Source organism: Aulonocara sp. 'chitande type north' Nkhata Bay, unplaced genomic scaffold (assembly GCF_057382095.1).
Source record: "Aulonocara sp. 'chitande type north' Nkhata Bay isolate Kocher_YH1m ecotype deep benthic unplaced genomic scaffold, A_spYH_male_GT1.1 unmapped_scaffold_35, whole genome shotgun sequence".
Taxonomy (NCBI): domain Eukaryota; kingdom Metazoa; phylum Chordata; class Actinopteri; order Cichliformes; family Cichlidae; genus Aulonocara; species Aulonocara sp. 'chitande type north' Nkhata Bay.
Genome location: NW_028234367.1, coordinates 484,765 through 499,777, shown reverse-complemented (window position 1 = coordinate 499,777; position 15,013 = coordinate 484,765). Strand labels below are relative to the sequence as shown.

Here is a 15,013-nt window from a genome sequence, read left to right as displayed (position 1 = left end):
TATAGGATTGTCTTCGTAACTTCAGGTACTTGCCACCTAATCACTTGAATCCATAAATTGAGACATTGTGCTGGGGCCAGCAGCTTACGGCCATACCACCCTGAGCACGCCCGACCTCGTCTGATCTCGGAAGCTAAGCAGGGCTGGGCTTGGTTAGTACTTGGATGGGAGACTGCCTGGGAATACTTGGTGCTGTAAGCCTTTCATTTTCATGTCATTGAACCGCTTTTGATCCAGAAAAGGGGTGTATTAAAAGACCAAAAGCAGCTGCCCATTAATGAGGGCACATTAACGACATTGCTTTTGGCTCTTTTCCAATGTCTTGTGCTGCTAGCTGATGCCACCTACACCACACCAGGGCCTGAGTGACCGGCTGGGGCCACTTACACCACATCAGGGCCTGTGGCTGCTGGCTGAGGCCAGTTACACCACACCAGAGCCTGTGGCTGCTGGCTGAGGCCACCTACACCACACCAGGGCCTTAGTTGCTATTGAGGCCAATTACACCACACCAGGGTCTGTGGCTCTTGCTCAGGCCACTTACACCACACCAGGGCCTGTGGCACTGGCTGAGGCCACTTACACCACACCAGGGCCTTAGTTGCTATTGAGGCCAATTACACCACACAAGGGCCTGTGGCTGCTGGCTGAGGCCACCTACACCACACCAGGGCCTGTGGCTGCTGGCTGAGGCCACTTACACCACACCAGGGCCCTTTTGCTGCTGGCTGAGGCCACTTACACCACACCAGTGCCTGTGGCTTCTGGCTGAGGCCACTTACACCACACCAGGGCCTGTGGCTGCTGGCCGAGGCCACTTACACCACACCAGGGCCTGTGGCTGCTGGCTGAGGCCACCTACACCACACCAGGGCATTAGTTGCTATTGAGGCCAATTACACCACACCAGGGTCTGTGGCTCTTGCTCAGGCCACTTACACCACACCAGGGCCTGTGGCTCTTGCTCAGGCCACTTACACCACACCAGGGCCTGTGGCTGCTGGCTGAGGCCACTTACACCACACCAGGGCCTGTGGCTGCTGGCTGAGGCCACCTACACCACACCAGGGCCTGTGGCTGCTGGCTGAGGCCACCTACACCACACCAGGGCCTGTGGCTGCTGGCTGAGGCCACTTACACCACACCAAGGCCTGTGGCTCTTGCTCAGGCCACTCACATCACACCAGGCCCTGCGCTTCTGGCCGAGGCCATCTTCACCAAACCAGGCCCTGTGCTCCTTGCTGTGGCCATGTACAACACACCAGGCCCTGTGCTGGTTCCTGAGGCCATCTTCAACAATCCAGGGCCTGTGCTGTTGGATAAATGCCAAACTGAGCCTTTGGGTTAGGGTATTATGCAAACATGCAGGTATGGTTATAGCATTGTCTTCGTAACTTCAGGTACTTGCCACCTAATCACTTGAATCCATAAATTGAGACATTGTGCTGGGTCCAGCAGCTTACGGCCATACCACCCTGAGCACGCCCGACCTCGTCTGATCTCGGAAGCTAAGCAGGGCTGGGCTTGGTTAGTACTTGGATGGGAGACTACCTGGGAATACCTGGTGCTGTAAGCCTTTGATTTTCATGTCATTGAACCGCTTTTGATCCAGAGAAGGGGTGTATTAAAAGACCAAAAGCAGCTGCCCATTAATGAGGGCACATTAACGACACTGCTTTTGGCTCTTTTCCAATGTCTTGTGCTGCTAGCTGATGCAACCTACACCACACAAGGGCCTGAGTGACCGGCTGGGGCCACTTACACCACATCAGGGCCTGTGGCTCTGGCTGAGGCCACTTTCACCACACCAGGGCCTGTGGCTGCTGGCTGAGGCCACCTACACCACACCAGGGCATTAGTTGCTATTGAGGCCAATTACACCACACCAGGGTCTGTGGCTCTTGCTCAGGCCACTTACACCACACCAGGGCCTGTGGCTCTTGCTCAGGCCACTTACACCACACCAGGGCCTGTGGCTGCTGGCTTAGGCCACCTACACCACACCAGGGCATTAGTTGCTATTGAGGCCAATTACACCACACCAGGGTCTGTGGCTCTTGCTCAGGCCACTTACACCACACCAGGGCCTGTGGCTCTTGCTCAGGCCACTTACACCACACCAGGGCCTGTGGCACTGGCTGAGGCCACTTACACCACACCAGGGCCTGTGGCTGCTGGCTGAGGCCACTTACACCACACCAGGGCCTGTGGCTGCTGGCTGAGGCCACTTACACCACACCAGGGCCTGTGGCTGGTGGCTGAGGCCACCTACACCACACCAGGGCCTGTGGCTGCTGGCTGAGGCGACTTACACCACACCAGGGCCCTTTTGCTGCTGGCTGAGGCCACTTACACCACACCAGTGCCTGTGGCTTCTGTCTGAGGCGACTTACACCACACCAGGGCCTGTGGCTGCTGGCTGAGGCCAATTACACCACACCAGGGTCTGTGGCTCTTGCTCAGACCACTTACACCACACCAGGGCCTGTGGCACTGGCTGAGGCCACTTACACCACACCAGGGCCTGTGGCTGCTGGCTGAGGCCACTTACACCACACCAGGGCCTGTGGCTGCTGGCTGAGGCCACCTACACCACACCAGGGCCTGTGGCTGCTGGCTGAGGCGACTTACACCACACCAGGGCCCTTTTGCTGCTGGCTGAGGCCACCTACACCACACCAGGGCCTGTGGCTTCTGGCTGAGGCGACTTACACCACACCAGGGCCTGTGGCTGCTGGCTGAGGCCACTTACACCACACCAAGGCCTGTGGCTCTTGCTCAGGCCACTCACATCACACCAGGGCCTGTGCTGCTAGCTGAGGCCACTTACACCAAACCAGGGCCTGTGGCTGCTTGCTGAGGCCATCTTCACCAAACCAGGCCCTGTGCTGCTTGCTGTGGCCATGTAAAACACACCAGGTCCTGTGCTGGTTCTTGAGGCCATCTTCAACAATCCAGGGCCTGTGCTGTTGGATAAATGCCAAACTGAGCCTTTTGGTTAGGGTATTATGCAAACATGCAGGTATGGTTATAGGATTGTCTTCGTAACTTCAGGTACTTGCCACCTAATCACTTGAATCCATAAATTGAGACATTGTGCTGGGGCCAGCAGCTTACGGCCATACCACCCTGAGCACGCCCGACCTCGTCTGATCTCGGAAGCTAAGCAGGGCTGGGCTTGGTTAGTACTTGGATGGGAGACTGCCTTGGAATACTTGGTGCTGTAAGCCTTTGATTTTCATGTCATTGAACCGCTTTTGATCCAGAGAAGGGGTGTATTAAAAGACCAAAAGCAGCTGCCCATTAATGAGGGCACATTAACGACATTGCTTTTGGCTGTTTTCCAATGTCTTGTGCTGCTAGCTGATGCCACCTACACCACACCAGGGCCTGAGTGACCGGCTGGGGCCACTTACACCACATCAGGGCCTGTGGCTCTGGCTGAGGCCACTTACACCACACCAGGGCCTGTGGCTGCTGGCTGAGGCCACTTACACCACACCAGGGCCTGTGGCTGCTGGCTGAGGCCACTTACACCACACCAGGGCCTTAGTTGCTATTGAGGCCAATTACACCACACCATGGTCTGTGGCTCTTGCTCAGGCCACTTACACCACACCAGGGCCTGTGGCACTGGCTGAGGCCACTTACACCACACCAGGGCCTGTGGCTGCTGGCTGAGGCCACTTACACCACACAAGGGCTTGTGGCTGCTGGCTGAGGCCACCTACACCACACCAGGGCCTGTGGCTGCTGGCTGAGGCCACCTACACCACACCAGGGCCTGTGGCTGCTGGCTGAGGCCACTTACACCACACCAGGGCCTTAGTTGCTATTGAGGCCAATTACACCACACCATGGTCTGTGGCTCTTGCTCAGGCCACTTACACCACACCAGGGCCTGTGGCACTGGCTGAGGCCACTTACACCACACCAGGGCCTGTGGCTGCTGGCTGAGGCCACCTACACCACACCAGGGCCTGTGGCTGCTGGCTGAGGCGACTTACACCACACCAGGGCCCTTTTGCTGCTGGCTGAGGCCACTTACACCACACCAGTGCCTGTGGCTTCTGGCTGAGGCGACTTACACCACACCAGGGCCTGTGGCTGCTGGCTGAGGCCACTTACACCACACCAGGGCCTGTGGCTCTTGCTCAGGCCACTCACATCACACCAGGCCCTGCGCTTCTGGCCGAGGCCATCTTCACCAAACCAGGCCCTGTGGTTCTTGCTCAGGCCACTTACACCACACCAGGGCCTGTGGCTCTGGCTTAGGCCAATTACACCACACCAGGGTCTGTGGCTCTTGCTGAGGCCACTTACACCACACCAGGGCCTGTGGCTGCTGGCTGAGGCCACTTACACCACACCAGGAACTGTGGCTGCTGGCTGAGACCACCTACACCACACCAGGGCCTGTGGCTGCTTGCTGAGGCGACTTACACCACACCACGGCCTGTTGCTGCTGGCTGAGGCCACTTACACCACACCAGTGCCTGTGGCTTCTGGCTGAGGCGACTTACACCACACCAGGGCCTGTTGCTGCTGGCTGAGGCCACTTACACCACACCAGGGCCTGTGGCTGCTGGCTCAGGCCACTCATATCAAACCAGGTCCTGTGCTTCTGGCCGAGGCCATCTTCACCAAACCAGGCCCTGTGCTGCTAGCTGAGGCGACTTACACCACATCAGGGCCTGTGGCTCTGGCTGAGGCCACTTACACCACACCAGGGCCTGTGGCTGCTGGCTGAGGCCAGTTACACCACACCAGGGCCTGTGGCTGCTGGCTGAGGCCACATACACCACACCAGGGCCTTAGTTGCTATTGAGGCCTATTACACCACACCAGGGTCTGTGGCTCTTGCTCAGGCCACTCACATCACACCAGGCCCTGCGCTTCTGGCCACTTACACCACACCAGGGCCTGTGGCTGCTGGCTGAGGCCACTTACACCATACCAGGGCCTGTGGCTGTTGGCTGAGGCCACTTACACCACACCAGGGCCTTAGTTGCTATTGAGGCCACTTACACCACACCAGGGCCTGTGGCTCTGGCTGAGGCCACTTACACCACACCAGGGCCTTATTTGCTATTCAGGCCAGTTACACCACACCAGGGCCTGTGGCTCTGGCTCAGGCCACTTACACCACACCAGGGCCTGTGGCTGCTGGCTGATTCCACTTACACCACACCAGGGCCTGTGGCTCTTGCTCAGGCCACTCATATCACACCAGGCCCTGTGCTTCTGGCTGAGGCCATCTTCACCAAACCAGGCCCTGTGCTGCTTGCTGTGGCCATCTTCAACAATCCAGGGCCTGTGCTGTTGGATAAATGCCAAACTGAGCCTTTGGGTTAGGGTATTATGCAAACATGCAGGTATGGTTATAGGATTGTCTTCGTAACTTCAGGTACTTGCCACCTAATCACTTGAATCCATAAATTGAGACATTGTGCTGGGGCCAGCAGCTTACGGCCATACCACCCTAAGCACGCCCGACCTCGTCTGATCTCGGAAGCTAAGCAGGGCTGGGCTTGGTTAGTACTTGGATGGGAGACTGCCTGGGAATACCTGGTGCTGTAAGGCTTTCATTTTCATGTCATTGAACCGCTTTTGATCCAGAGAAGGGGTGTATTAAAAGACCAAAAGCAGCTCCCCATTAATGAGGGCACATTAACGACATTGCTTTTGGCTCTTTTCCAATGTCTTGTGCTGCTAGCTGATGCCACCTACACCACACCAGGGCCTGAGTGACCGGCTGGGGCCACTTACACCACATCAGGGCCTGTTGCTCTGGCTGAGGCCAGTTACACCACAACAGGGCCTGTGGCTGCTGGCTGAGGCCACATACACCACACCAGGGCCTTAGTTGCTATTGAGGCCATTTACACCACACCAGGGTCTGTGGCTCTTGCTCAGGCCACTTACACCACACCAGGGCCTGTGGCACTGGCTCAGGCCGCTTAGACCACACCAGGGCCTTAGTTGCTATTGAGGCCACTTACACCACACCAGAGCCTGTGGCTGCTGGCTGAAGCCACTTAAACCACACAAGGGCCTTAGTTGCTAATGAGGCCAATTACACCACACCATGGTCTGTGGCTGCTGGCTGAGGCCACTTACACCACACAAGGGCTTGTGGCTGCTGGCTGAGGCCACTTACACCACACCAGGGCCTGTGGCTGCTGGCTGAGGCCACCTACACCACACCAGGGCCTGTGGCTCTTGCTCAGGCCACTTACACCACACCAGGGCCTGTGGCTCTTGCTCGGGCCACTTACACCACACCAGGGCCTGTGGCTCTTGCTCAGGCCACTCATATCACACCAGGCCCTGTGCTTCTGGCTGAGGCCACTTAGACCACACCAGGGCCTGTGGCTGCTGGCTGAGGCCACTTACACCACACCAGGGCCTGTGGCTGCTGGCTGAGGCCATCTACACCACACCAGGGCCTGTGGCTGCTGGCTGAGGCGACTTACACCACACCAGGGCCCTTTTGCTGCTGGCTGAGGCCACTTACACCACACCAGTGCCTGTGGCTTCTGGCTGAGGCGACTTACACCACACCAGGGCCTGTGGCTGCTGGCTGAGGCCACTTACACCACACCAGGGCCTGTGGCTCTTGCTCAGGCCACTCACATCACACCAGGCCCTGCGCTTCTGGCCGAGGCCATCTTCACCAAACCAGGCCCTGTGGCTCTTGCTCAGGCCACTTACACCACACCAGGGCCTGTGGCACTTGCTCAGGCCACTTACACCACACCAGGGCCCTTTTGCTGCTGGCTGAGGCCACTTACACCACACCAGGGCCTGTGGCTCTTACTCAGGCCACTTACACCACACCAGGGCCTTAGTTGCTATTGAGGCCAATTACACCACACCAGGGTCTGTGGCTCTTGCTCAGGCCACTCACATCACACCAGGCCCTGCGCTTCTGGCCGAGGCCATCTTCACCAAACCAGGCCCTGTGGCTCTTGCTCAGGCCACTTACACCACACCAGGGCCTGTGGCACTTGCTCAGGCCACTTACACCACACCAGGGCCTGTGGCTGCTGGCTGAGGCCACTTACACCACACCAGGGCCTGTGGCTCTTACTCAGGCCACTTACACCACACCAGGGCCTTAGTTGCTATTGAGGCCAATTACACCACACCAGGGCCTGTGGCTGCTGGCTGAGGTGACTTACACCACACCAGGGCCCTTTTGCTGCTGGCTGAGGCCACTTACACCACACCAGTGCCTGTGGCTTCTGGCTGAGGTGACTTACACCACACCAGGGCCTGTGGCTGCTGGCTGAGGCCACTTACACCACACCAGGGCCTGTGGCTCTTGCTCAGGCCACTCACATCACACCAGGCCCTGAGCTTCTGGCCGAGGCCATCTTCACCAAACCAGGCCCTGTGGCTCTTGCTCAGGCCACTTACACCACACCAGGGCCTTATTTGCTATTGAGGCCACTTACACCACACCAGGGCCTGTGGCTCTGGCTTTGGCCACTTACACCACACCAGGGCCTGTGGCACTTGCTCAGGCCACTTACACCACACCAGGGCCTGTGGCTGCTGGCTGAGGCCACTTACACCACACCAGGGCCTGTGGCTCTTACTCAGGCCACTTACACCACACCAGGGCCTGTGGCACTGGCTGAGGCCACTTAGACCACACCAGGGCCTGTGGCTGCTGGCTGAGGCCACTTACACCACACCAGGGCCTGTGGCTGCTGGCTGAGGCCACTTAAACCACACCAGGGCCTGTGGCTGCTGGCTGAGGCCACTTACACCAAACCAGGGCCTGTGGCTGCTTGCTGAGGCCATCTTCACCAAACCAGGCCCTGTGCTGCTTGCTGTGGCCATGTAAAACACACCAGGTCCTGTGCTGGTTCTTGAGGCCATCTTCAACAATCCAGGGCCTGTGCTGTGGGATAAATGCCAAACTGAGCCTTTGGGTTAGGGTATTATGCAAACATGCAGGTATGGTTATAGGATTGTCTTCGTAACTTCAGGTACTTGCCACCTAATCACTTGAATTCATAAATTGAGACATTGTGCTGGGGCCAGCAGCTTACGGCCATACCACCCTGAGCACGCCCGACCTCGTCTGATCTCGGAAGCTAAGCAGGGCTGGGCTTGGTTAGTACTTGGATGGGAGACTGCCTGGGAATACCTGGTGCTGTAAGCCTTTCATTTTCATGTCATTGAACCGCTTTTGATCCAGAGAAGGGGTGTATTAAAAGACCAAAAGCAGCTGCCCATTAATGAGGGCACATTAACGACACTGCTTTTGGCTCTTTTCCAATGTCTTGTGCTGCTAGCTGATGCCACTTACACCACACCAGGGCCTAAGTGACCGGCTGGGGCCACTTACACCACATCAGGGCCTGTGGCTGCTGGCTGAGGCCACTTACACCACACCAGGGCCTGTGGCTGCTGGCTGAGGCCACTTACACCACACCAGGGCCTGTGGCTGCTGGCTGAGGCCACCTACACCACACCAGGGCCTGTGGCTGCTGGCTGAGGCCACTTACACCACACCAGGGCCCTTTTGCTGCTGGCTGAGGCCACTTACACCACACCAGTGCCTGTGGCTGCTGGCTGAGGCCACCTACACCACACCAGGGCCTGTGGCTGCTGGCTGAGGCGACTTACACCACACCAGGGCCCTTTTGCTGCTGGCTGAGGCCACTTACACCACACCAGGGCCTGTGGCACTGGCTGAGGCGACTTACACCACACCAGAGCCTGTGGCTGCTGGCTGAGGCCACCTACACCACACCAGGGCCTTAGTTGCTATTGAGGCCACTTACACCACACCAGGGCCTGTGGCTCTGGCTGAGGCCACTTACACCACACCAGGGCCTGTGGCTGCTGGCTGAGGCCACTTACACCACACCAGGGCCCTCTTGCTGCTGGCTGAGGCCACTTACACCACACCAGTGCCTGTGGCTTCTGGCTGAGGCCACTTACACCACACCAGGGCCTGTGGCTGCTGGCTGAGGCCAATTACACCACACCAGGCTCTGTGGCTCTTGCTCAGGCCACTTACACCACACCAGGGCCTGTGGCACTGGCTGAGGCCACTTACACCACACCAGGGCCTGTGGCTGCTGGCTGAGGCCACTTACACCACACCAGGGCTTGTGGCTGCTGGCTGAGGCCAATTACACCACACCAGGGCCTGTGGCTGCTGGCTGAGGCCACCTACACCACACCAGGGCCTGTGGCTGCTGGCTGAGGCCACTTACACCACACCAGGGCCTGTGACTGCTGGCTGAGGCCACTTACACCACACCAGGGCCTTAGTTGCTATTGAGGCCACTTACACCACACCAGGGCCTGTGGCTCTGGCTGAGGCCACTTACACCACACCAGGGCCTGTGGCTGCTGGCTGAGGCCACCTACACCACACCAGGGCATTAGTTGCTATTGAGGCCAATTACACCACACCAGGGTCTGTGGCTCTTGCTCAGGCCACTTACACCACACCAGGGCCTGTGGCTCTTGCTCAGGCCACTTACACCACACCAGGGCCTGTGGCACTGGCTGAGGCCACTTACACCACACCAGGGCCTGTGGCTGCTGGCTGAGGCCACTTACACCACACCAGGGCCTGTGGCTGCTGGCTGAGGCCACTTATACCACACCAGGGCCCTTTTGCTGCTGGCTGAGGCCACCTACACCACACCAGGGCCGGTGGCTGCTGGCTGAGGCGACTTACACCACACCAGGGCCCTTTTGCAGCTGGCTGAGGCCACTTACACCACACCAGTACCTGTGGCTTCTGGCTGAGGCGACTTACACCACACCAGGGCCTGTGGCTTCTGGCTGAGGCCAATTACACCACACCAGGGTCTGTGGCTCTTGCTCAGGCCACTTACACTACACCAGGGCCTGTGGCACTGGCTGAGGCCACTTACACCACACCAGGGCCTGTGGCTGCTGGCTGAGGCCAATTACACCACACCAGGGTCTGTGGCTCTTGCTCAGGCTACTTACACTACACCAGGGCCTGTGGCACTGGCTGAGGCCACTTACACCACACCAGGGCCTGTGGCTGCTGGCTGAGGCCACTTACACCACACCAGGGCCTGTGGCTGCTGGCTGAGGCCACTTACACCACACCAGGGCCTGTGGCTGCTGGCTGAGGCCACCTACACCACACCAGGGCCTGTGGCTGCTGGCTGAGGCCACTTACACCACACCAAGGCCTGTGGCTCTTGCTCAGGCCACTCACATCACACCAGGCCCTGCGCTTCTGGCCGAGGCCATCTTCACCAAACCAGGCCCTGTGCTGCTTGCTGTAGCCATGTACAACACACCAGGCCCTGTGCTGGTTCCTGAGGCCATCTTCAACAATCCAGGGCCTGTGCTGTTGGATAAATGCCAAACTGAGCCTTTGGGTTAGGGTATTATGCAAACATGCAGGTATGGTTATAGGATTATCTTCGTAACTTCAGGTACTTGCCACCTAATCACTTGAATCCATAAATTGAGACATTGTGCTGGGCCCAGCAGCTTACGGCCATACCACCCTGAGCACACCCGACCTCGTCTGATCTCGGAAGCTAAGCAGGGCTGGGCTTGGTTAGTACTTGGATGGGAGACTGCCTGGGAATACCTGGTGCTGTCAGTCTTTCATTTTCATGTCATTGAACCGCTTTTGATCCAGAGAAGGGGTGTATTAAAAGACCAAAAGCAGCTGCCCATTAATGAGGGCACATTAACGACACTCCTTTTGGCTCTTTTCCAATGTCTTGTGCTGCTAGCTGATGCCACCTACACCACACCAGGACCTAAGTGACCGGCTGGGGCCACTTACACCACATCAGGGCCTGTGGCTCTGGCTGAGGCCACTTACACCACACCAGGGCCTGTGGCTGCTGGCTGAGGCCAGTTACACCACACCAGAGCCTGTGGCTGCTGGCTGAGGCCACTTACACCACACCAGGGCCTTAGTTGCTATTGAGGCCACTTACACCCCACCAGGGCCTGTGGCTGCTGGCTGAGGCCAGTTACACCACACCAGGGCCTGTGGCTGCTGGCTGAGGCCACATACACCACACCAGGGCCTTAGTTGCTATTGAGGCCATTTACACCACACCAGGGTCTGTGGCTCTTGCTCAGGCCACTTACACCACACCAGGGCCTGTGGCACTGGCTGAGGCCACTTAGACCACACCAGGGCCTGTGGCTGCAGGCTGAGGCCACCTACACCACACCAGGGCCTGTGGCTGCTGGCTGAGGCGACTTACACCACACCAGGGCCTGTTGCTGCTGGCTGAGGCCACTTACACCACACCAGGGACTGTGGCTTCTGGCTGAGGTGACTTACACCACACCAGGGCCTGTGGCTGCTGGCTGAGGCCACTTACACCACACCAGGGCCTGTGGCTCTTGCTCAGGCCACTTACACCACACCAGGGCCTGTGGCTCTTGCTCAGGCCACTCATATCACACCAGGCCCTGCACTTCTGGCCGAGGCCATCTTCACCAAACCAGGCCCTGTGCTGCTAGCTGTGGCCATGTACAACACACCAGGCCCTGTGCTGGTTCCTGAGGCCATCTTCAACAATCCAGGGCCTGTGCTGTTGGATAAATGCTAAACTGAGCCTTTGGGTTAGGGTATTATGCAAACATGCAGGTATGGTTATAGGATTGTCTTCGTAACTTCAGGTACTTGCCACCTAATCACTTGAATCCATAAATTGAGACATTGTGCTGGGGCCCGCAGCTTACGGCCATACCACCCTGAGCACGCCCGACCTCGTCTGATCTCGGAAGCTAAGCAGGGCTGGGCTTGGTTAGTACTTGGATGGGAGACTGCCTGGGAATACTTGGTGCTGTAAGCCTTTCATTTTCATGTCATTGAACCGCTTTTGATCCAGAAAAGGGGTGTATTAAAAGACCAAAAGCAGCTGCCCATTAATGAGGGCACATTAACGACATTGCTTTTGGCTCTTTTCCAATGTCTTGTGCTGCTAGCTGATGCCACCTACACCACACCAGGGCCTGAGTGACCGGCTGGGGCCACTTACACCACATCAGGGCCTGTGGCTGCTGGCTGAGGCCAGTTACACCACACCAGAGCCTGTGGCTGCTGACTGAGGCCACTTACACCACACCAGGGCCTTAGTTGCTATTGAGGCCACTTACACCACACCAGGGCCTGTGGCTGCTGGCTGAGGCCAGTTACACCACACCAGGGCCTGTGGCTGCTGGCTGAGGCCACATACACCACACCAGGGCCTTAGTTGCTATTGAGGCCATTTACACCACACCAGGGTCTGTGGCTCTTGCTCAGGCCACTTACACCACACCAGGGCCTGTGGCACTGGCTGAGGCCACTTAGACCACACCAGGGCCTGTGGCTGCAGGCTGAGGCCACCTACACCACACCAGGGCCTGTGGCTGCTGGCTGAGGCCACTTACACCACACCAGGGCCTGTGGCTGCTGGCTGAGGCCAGTTACACCACACCAGGGCCTGTGGCTGCTGGCTGAGGCCACATACACCACACCAGGGCCTTAGTTGCTATTGAGGCCATTTACACCACACCAGGGTCTGTGGCTCTTGCTCAGGCCACTTACACCACACCAGGGCCTGTGGCTGCTGGCTGAGGCGACTTACACCACACCAGGGCCTGTGGCTGCTGGCTGAGGCCAATTACACCACACCAGGGTCTGTGGCTCTTGCTCAGGCTACTTACACTACACCAGGGCCTGTGGCACTGGCTGAGGCCACTTACACCACACCAGGGCCTGTGGCTGCTGGCTGAGGCCACTTACACCACACCAGGGCCTGTGGCTGCTGGCTGAGGCCACTTACACCACACCAGGGCCTGTGGCTGCTGGCTGAGGCCACCTACACCACACCAGGGCCTGTGGCTGCTGGCTGAGGCCACTTACACCACACCAAGGCCTGTGGCTCTTGCTCAGGCCACTCACATCACACCAGGCCCTGCGCTTCTGGCCGAGGCCATCTTCACCAAACCAGGCCCTGTGCTGCTTGCTGTAGCCATGTACAACACACCAGGCCCTGTGCTGGTTCCTGAGGCCATCTTCAACAATCCAGGGCCTGTGCTGTTGGATAAATGCCAAACTGAGCCTTTGGGTTAGGGTATTATGCAAACATGCAGGTATGGTTATAGGATTATCTTCGTAACTTCAGGTACTTGCCACCTAATCACTTGAATCCATAAATTGAGACATTGTGCTGGGCCCAGCAGCTTACGGCCATACCACCCTGAGCACACCCGACCTCGTCTGATCTCGGAAGCTAAGCAGGGCTGGGCTTGGTTAGTACTTGGATGGGAGACTGCCTGGGAATACCTGGTGCTGTCAGTCTTTCATTTTCATGTCATTGAACCGCTTTTGATCCAGAGAAGGGGTGTATTAAAAGACCAAAAGCAGCTGCCCATTAATGAGGGCACATTAACGACACTCCTTTTGGCTCTTTTCCAATGTCTTGTGCTGCTAGCTGATGCCACCTACACCACACCAGGACCTAAGTGACCGGCTGGGGCCACTTACACCACATCAGGGCCTGTGGCTCTGGCTGAGGCCACTTACACCACACCAGGGCCTGTGGCTGCTGGCTGAGGCCAGTTACACCACACCAGAGCCTGTGGCTGCTGGCTGAGGCCACTTACACCACACCAGGGCCTTAGTTGCTATTGAGGCCACTTACACCACACCAGGGCCTGTGGCTGCTGGCTGAGGCCAGTTACACCACACCAGGGCCTGTGGCTGCTGGCTGAGGCCACATACACCACACCAGGGCCTTAGTTGCTATTGAGGCCATTTACACCACACCAGGGTCTGTGGCTCTTGCTCAGGCCACTTACACCACACCAGGGCCTGTGGCACTGGCTGAGGCCACTTAGACCACACCAGGGCCTGTGGCTGCAGGCTGAGGCCACCTACACCACACCAGGGCCTGTGGCTGCTGGCTGAGGCGACTTACACCACACCAGGGCCTGTTGCTGCTGGCTGAGGCCACTTACACCACACCAGGGACTGTGGCTTCTGGCTGAGGTGACTTACACCACACCAGGGCCTGTGGCTGCTGGCTGAGGCCACTTACACCACACCAGGGCCTGTGGCTCTTGCTCAGGCCACTTACACCACACCAGGGCCTGTGGCTCTTGCTCAGGCCACTCATATCACACCAGGCCCTGCTCTTCTGGCCGAGGCCATCTTCACCAAACCAGGCCCTGTGCTGCTAGCTGTGGCCATGTACAACACACCAGGCCCTGTGCTGGTTCCTGAGGCCATCTTCAACAATCCAGGGCCTGTGCTGTTGGATAAATGCTAAACTGAGCCTTTGGGTTAGGGTATTATGCAAACATGCAGGTATGGTTATAGGATTGTCTTCGTAACTTCAGGTACTTGCCACCTAATCACTTGAATCCATAAATTGAGACATTGTGCTGGGGCCCGCAGCTTACGGCCATACCACCCTGAGCACGCCCGACCTCGTCTGATCTCGGAAGCTAAGCAGGGCTGGGCTTGGTTAGTACTTGGATGGGAGACTGCCTGGGAATACTTGGTGCTGTAAGCCTTTCATTTTCATGTCATTGAACCGCTTTTGATCCAGAAAAGGGGTGTATTAAAAGACCAAAAGCAGCTGCCCATTAATGAGGGCACATTAACGACATTGCTTTTGGCTCTTTTCCAATGTCTTGTGCTGCTAGCTGATGCCACCTACACCACACCAGGGCCTGAGTGACCGGCTGGGGCCACTTACACCACATCAGGGCCTGTGGCTGCTGGCTGAGGCCAGTTACACCACACCAGAGCCTGTGGCTGCTGACTGAGGCCACTTACACCACACCAGGGCCTTAGTTGCTATTGAGGCCACTTACACCACACCAGGGCCTGTGGCTGCTGGCTGAGGCCAGTTACACCACACCAGGGCCTGTGGCTGCTGGCTGAGGCCACATACACCACACCAGGGCCTTAGTTGCTATTGAGGCCATTTACACCACACCAGGGTCTGTGGCTCTTGCTCAGGCCACTTAC

At 57.9% G+C, this 15,013-nt stretch overlaps 7 non-coding genes and 2 pseudogenes across 7 annotated transcripts; all 9 read left to right on the top strand.

Moving 5' to 3' along the window:
* Positions 1-82: 82 nt before the first annotated feature.
* Positions 83-201, top strand: LOC147300308 (5S ribosomal RNA). Its single transcript, XR_015128090.1, has one exon. It is a non-coding gene; the product is annotated as a 5S ribosomal RNA (ribosomal RNA).
* Positions 202-1,457: 1,256 nt separating this feature from the next.
* On the top strand, positions 1,458-1,576 carry LOC147300307 (5S ribosomal RNA). The gene has a single exon (XR_015128080.1). It is a non-coding gene; the product is annotated as a 5S ribosomal RNA (ribosomal RNA).
* A 1,535-nt stretch (positions 1,577-3,111) lies between these two features.
* LOC147300306 (5S ribosomal RNA) lies at positions 3,112-3,230 on the top strand (annotated as a pseudogene).
* Positions 3,231-5,464: 2,234 nt separating this feature from the next.
* LOC147300305 (5S ribosomal RNA) lies at positions 5,465-5,583 on the top strand (annotated as a pseudogene).
* A 2,474-nt stretch (positions 5,584-8,057) lies between these two features.
* On the top strand, positions 8,058-8,176 carry LOC147300304 (5S ribosomal RNA). The gene has a single exon (XR_015128045.1). It is a non-coding gene; the product is annotated as a 5S ribosomal RNA (ribosomal RNA).
* Positions 8,177-10,508: 2,332 nt separating this feature from the next.
* LOC147300303 (5S ribosomal RNA) lies at positions 10,509-10,627 on the top strand. Its single transcript, XR_015128103.1, has one exon. It is a non-coding gene; the product is annotated as a 5S ribosomal RNA (ribosomal RNA).
* A 1,097-nt stretch (positions 10,628-11,724) lies between these two features.
* On the top strand, positions 11,725-11,843 carry LOC147300302 (5S ribosomal RNA). Its single transcript, XR_015128089.1, has one exon. It is a non-coding gene; the product is annotated as a 5S ribosomal RNA (ribosomal RNA).
* Positions 11,844-13,217: 1,374 nt separating this feature from the next.
* LOC147300301 (5S ribosomal RNA) lies at positions 13,218-13,336 on the top strand. Its single transcript, XR_015128101.1, has one exon. It is a non-coding gene; the product is annotated as a 5S ribosomal RNA (ribosomal RNA).
* A 1,097-nt stretch (positions 13,337-14,433) lies between these two features.
* Positions 14,434-14,552, top strand: LOC147300300 (5S ribosomal RNA). Its single transcript, XR_015128088.1, has one exon. It is a non-coding gene; the product is annotated as a 5S ribosomal RNA (ribosomal RNA).
* The last annotated feature ends 461 nt before the right edge of the window (positions 14,553-15,013 follow it).